The following is a 6,000-nucleotide window of genomic DNA, read 5'->3' as shown; positions in this document are numbered from 1 at the left end:
GGCAGTTGGCCACATCCTAATTGTCTGGCCACCATGTTTGGATAATAGAATTCATAGGTGGATTGTACTAATCTCCCATGATGAAATTCGGCTGGCAAAGTGCAAGGTTTGATAAAGGAGTTGAAAATCTCTGTGGATTCTTGGCCTGAACAACCAATTTCATAGCTAAACTTGCAGGGCAAAGTCAGATCTTCATTTTCTCTGTAAGGAAACCAGAGCACATTGCCGAATCCTTTGAAAAATAGCTTGAAGAAATGACCAATGTCTATATCAATGCTTATAGATGCTGCTGCTTCCCCGTAAGTCTGACAAGCCTTAACCTTTGCTGTGCTGCCTTCAGCATAGTTAACTGAGGGGAAACTTAGGTTGAAGAGGCTCACAGGGGTTATCTAATGCATATATAGTTGGAGCCACATTTGAATTAACCACCAGGGACCATTCACACAAGAAATTTCTCCACCTTGGCGCATGTGAAGGGTGATCTGATGCATCATATGATAAGCAGACCCTAAGAGATATTTGCCTAGTGGGATCTGAGTGCCTGCAGCTAAGTCTTCAGCCATTACCATGTGATTCAGGGTTGGTTCATTGGATTTTCCACAAAAGATGAATCTGCATAGCCACATATTCATGAAGGCTTTCAACTCTTTGTCAGAGACGGCGCCAGATGCATTCATGTAGTTCTGAATATGTCTGACCCATCCACATCCAGAGCTGACGGCTCTTTGGTTACTTTTGCTCTTGTATTTGTAGGGATATACTGGCAATGACACATTCAAGCCAGTCATCATGAATACGTCGGCTAGAGTGATGGTCATAATACCATGACCAAAGATAAAGGCATTGATGGCGTCAGACCAAAAATGAGAAGCTGCTATCAGAAGGGAGTCATTCCTGGGTGTCTCTGCTAAAGATAATTCCAGACAATGACTGATGTCCTGACTTTCCCAGTGGCTGCTGCTTTTCTCCAGCATTCTCCTGTACCAGTTACGCCATCCGGTGATTGGGGGAAATGGCCAATTTTTGAACGTGTTTGGCCATCGGTTTGACGAGGTAATCCCAGACTTGAAAGGAATTCTTTGGGTTTCCTTCTCAATAATTTCAGAAGCGTCAGGATTTCCCATTGGGCCAAGGAAATAGGAGTCGGGGTTGGCAGCATAGGGGATCAAAATCTGGCTCTTGTATTCCTTTAGAAGACGATTGAAATCAGAGGGGAGTAAATCAGAAGAAGAGCAGGAGGATAAGACGAAAGTTGCCGAATATAAGTAAAGTTTACCTCTGGGATTTCATCTTGGGTCGCCATTGAAGATTTGAAGGAGGTCCAAAGTTGCGCTGAAAGCTTGAATTTTTGGGCAGCGGCTGCGGTTTTGAACGGTGATGACCTAGGAGGATGAAAGAGCTTGTGGTCAATTTCAGAATAAAACAACTTTTATCCCGAAATTGAGGGGGCATGTGTTAACACTGGATTTTGGTCGATTCTGGAAGATGACAGGTAGACCCAACTTTCGAGTCCTTTTGTCGTGTCGTCGAGTTCTTCGAGAGGAATCATCGATCCGTCGACCTCCGTAAGTTCCGACAACCTTGTTATCATGTTTAGTATCATGCGGTGGATTTAGACATGATGCAAGTAGTCTTGTTTGTTTTCAATGGTCGTGCGGCGGATCTTTGCTTGACAATCAAGAAGTCTTCGCTTATGCTTTGTTTATGAGTAAATACCGTGCGGCAGGCGTTTGCTCAATATGCTTAGTGAAAGCGAGATAGTTATCGGCTCTATATTAGATATGGCAAATCTAAATAGATTCATTAAGTTATACAGTGTTGCACGTTTTAAACCTTTCATATATTTGTAACACACTTCTGTCCAATCTAGATTGATATTGTTCGGCCTTATCTCTTTCGTGGTTTTATTCGTGCTTCAACGATCATTGCTAAATAGATAACATGCTCATAATGGCTGAATTGCTTTAATCTAGATTGTTACATGTTGCGGGTTCATGCATGTTAATCACGTTTAAGCTCTAACGAAACTAGGTGTCGTGCGGCAGATGCAGGTTTTGGTTTAGTTTAATCGTTTTTATTTGTACGTTCCTTCTTCGTGGACCCCAATTCGGCTGGATTGCCGAGCTTGGTTATGCATTAACTCATAATTAATTTCACTTGTTCAAACATGTCTTCCCATGCACATGCATTCGGCAATTAGGTCTTTACGTGCATTCACCTTACGGTTAGCTGAATGGTTTATGAACTTGTTGGCAGACAGCTCTCTATAGCCGTATGTCGTTGTAAGTGGCTTCAGGGCCGTATATGTGGAACTGTCCGGTATTACCCGACATGTTCCGGTTTGACATTTAATTGTTTTATCCCTTGTTAGTTTTCAGGTCAAACTGACTGGCACGCTTCCGGATCATGAAACACCCGGGAACCCGATTGAAGCTACGCTTTTCGGCTTGCTGTGTGTGAGGCACAGTGCGTCACATTTTGTGTCAACAAAGATAAATAGATTGCAGTACATACTCCAGAAAGTTAGAATTAAAATTAACCTGTCATTTTTATTGAAACCAAATCGATCAACACTGCACTGGCTCTCTACTACCTTGTGTACAATGATACTGCAAAGTGGGGTTCAGAGGACCAGAAGAAGTGGAATCTTGAAGAGATAGGTACACGCCTTCTGTTTGTGTGCAAGAGAAACATACCTATTGAAGTGGCACGGAAGAAGGATGGAGCCACACAGGCACCTAGGATGTGTAAACAAATGTCAATCAATCTGAAATCAATAGGGGAAATGGTTGTTGAAACATTAAGTTTGGACCTACCTACTGTTAGAAAAATACTTGTTTAAAAAACACTCAAATTATAGCATGGAAAAGTCACAGTTTTGCAGATAAATGTAGAGCATGATGACTGTTAGCCGTGTCAATTTATGGCATGGTGAATGTACCTGTCATCCACGGTAGATGAGCCAATTCATGTTCTTTGCATCACGGTAACATCTCCAAGTCAAAGCTCGCAAAAACCTGTGTACTGAAGCAGTAAGTATATATTGCAATAAAGAGCGCTAACAAATTTACCTAACCAACCAATATCTTAAATCTCAAATAACAAGCATCCATCAGACACAATCATAGGAGAGTACAATTAAGGATTTAGCTGCTGCAAAGAGCAAAAACAATTTTTGAATGCGAGGTACAATCAAATAAACAATTATCTCGAATAAAACCTCACTAGCAATGCTGATTTTGCTGAATCCGATGGACCGTTTACCAGTTCTCTGCTAATGCAAGAACGACAACATTGGGCAACATGCTGCAAGTAGAAGAGAGAGGAGGCACACCAGCCTAGCACCTGCGGACGGACCGACGGACGGCGGTGTGGCTGATGGAGGCACACGGGAGGACAACGCCGCGGGGCTGCTGGAGGCGAACTAGGGGGCGGACGGCGTCGGGGCTCGCCGGAGTCGGAGTCGGGGCGGACGGCTTGGGGACGTGGCTCGCCGTGACAGATCGGGGCTGGAGCTGGGGCGGCGGTTGGAGGCGCACGGCGTCGGGGCTAGGGCTCCGTCGGGGCGGGGGAGCCATCCAGAGAGCACGACCTGCACGACGCACGCGGCCAGGGAGCTCGACCTGCACGCCGCGACTGCCAGGCCACCCTAGCAGGCCTTCATTGCCTCTTCCGTCGCGCGCTTGTCGCGTCGTCGTGCTGCTTGCGGGGAGCCATGGCCGCGGAGGAGGGGAGGCGCGGCCGTGGAGGAGGGGAAGCGCGGGGAGGCGCGAAGGCCGCGGCATGCGGGCCGGCAGCGCTCCGGCACGGGGGGATGCGGCGGCGGTGGGTCGGGGGAGGCAGGGCCGAGGCCGCGCGGGAGCTGGGGTGGGGGCAACGGGGGCGGGAGGCAGGGGCGGGGGCACGCAGGGCCGGGGGCATGCCGGCGGCGGGGGGGCCCGCGGCGGCGGGTCGAGTGGCGGCGGCGAGCTTCCCGGCGGAGCGGGTGTAGGCGCGGGGAGGCAACAGGGGCGCGCGTGGTGTGGGGCGCGGGTGGGGGTGGTGGCCGGTTAGGTTTAGGATAAGGCCATGCTGGGCCGGCTGGTGGGCTTTTTTTTAGTCTTCCCCGAGTGATCACAAGCGGAGATGACTGGGTTTTAGGCATCCGACGTCACAACTTGCTCGAAACCTTCTCAATTTTTTATCATAGCCTCTACATGCGATAACACGATGCCCAGACAACTTTCGTGATTTTCGGACTTCGTTCGGATTTTATATAATTTAAAAACACTTTTTCCGCAAGTTGTTCGTCATGTTACGTCAACAAGATGCTCGACATTTCATGCGAGTTCCTAGACACGGCCTCAACATACACCAAATATCATGAATATCATTTTTTGAATCAAGAAATTCTATTATTTCATGCACCTGCAGTTCAAATTTGAAGTATGCAAAAAAATTCAACGAAACAAAAAAAATTAACGAAATATACCAAAAAAGTCAAAATTGTCCCAAATTTGAACAAGGAGTTTTAAATAATGTGGGAAGGCCTCACAAAAAAAATGGGGCAAAAAAAAACAAAATTTCTTCCCCGAGTGCCTTCCCTGGCACTCGGGGAAGAGGCCCTTTCCCGAGTGCCAGGACAGGGCACTCGGGGAAGCCATCCTCTTTGCTGAGTGCCTCTGCCTGGCACTCGGCAAAGGGCCTCTTCCCCGAGTGTCAGGAAAGGCACTCAGGGAAGATAACGGCGTGGACGGGCTAAGCCGTCAAGTAACATTTTTCTTTGCTGAGTGCCGCTCTTCCCCAAGTGTTGCACTTAGGGAAGAGGGCCTTTGCCGAGTGCCGCTCTTTACCGAGTGCCTGGCACTCTGCGGCACTCGGCAAATCCTATCTTCTCCGAGTGCAATTCTTCCCCGAGTGCAACACTCGGGGAAGATTGGCAATGTCGAGTGCCCGATTTATGGCTCTTGGGGAAGCCTGCGACACTCGGGAAATTTTGCCTCTCCCGTTGTGCTTGCTCCTTCACGCGCGAGGTCTGGGTCCGGCTCCTCGCGTCCGTGGGACTACAGCAGCTTGGGCCGCACAACGACTCGACTATTGCCGAGTGGTGGATGCAGACCCGGGCGGCGTTCCCAAAGACGTTCAGGTGCGGAAACTCGAATTGTTCTGTGGGTGATAAATTTTTCCATGCGTTTTTTTCGGTACGCACGATTTTTTTGTCGGTTCTAAAATATCCCGATAGAAAAATACGATAATCCATGATTTTTCTGTGCGTGACACCACTACCGGATTCAATTCCTTTGCCGAGTGCCTGAGGCACTCGGTAAAGGCCGATATACACTCAGCAAAGGGCGCAAGGTAAACAGTTTATCGGCAAAGACCACTTTGCCGAATGCACTTTATCGGGCACTCAGCAAAGGCTTTGTCGAGTGCCAATCCGACACTCGGCAAAGAAAAGTAGCCATGACGGCGAGCGCCACCGTGATGGCGGCTTTGCCGGGTGTCAAGGTCAAGCACTCGGCAAAGGTACCCAATTTGCCGAGCGCCGTTGACTTAGACACTCGGCAAAGTGGCCACCTTTGCCGAGTGCCACGGACCAGGCACTCGACAAACCTATGATGTTTGCCGAGTGCAATGGCCATTGCACTCGGCAAAGCATGTTTCCAGGTAGTTCCCAGATGGTCACTTTGCTGAGTGTCATGGCCATTGCACTAGGCAAAGTGACTGAAAATAGCCTTTTTTATTTGTTTTTTACATCCCATCCAAACAAACAGAAGATATATATAACAAACATCACCAACATCACATATATATCATCAACATCACATATATATCACCAACACCACATATATATCACAAACGTCACATGTTTCACAATATATCACAAATAAGTTCACAAGCAATCCAAGTGCTCCATTATCGTCAACCACAATTGCAAATAGAAGTATCATTAACAACCACAAGTATCATCACTGATTTGGTGAAGGATTCGCTGAAGCATGAGGATCGTTCAATGCCGCT

Source organism: Miscanthus floridulus, chromosome 7, assembly GCF_019320115.1.
Source record: "Miscanthus floridulus cultivar M001 chromosome 7, ASM1932011v1, whole genome shotgun sequence".
NCBI classification, from domain to species: domain Eukaryota; kingdom Viridiplantae; phylum Streptophyta; class Magnoliopsida; order Poales; family Poaceae; genus Miscanthus; species Miscanthus floridulus.
The sequence above is the reverse complement of the archived record's forward strand: the minus strand, read 5'-3'. Positions refer to the sequence as shown.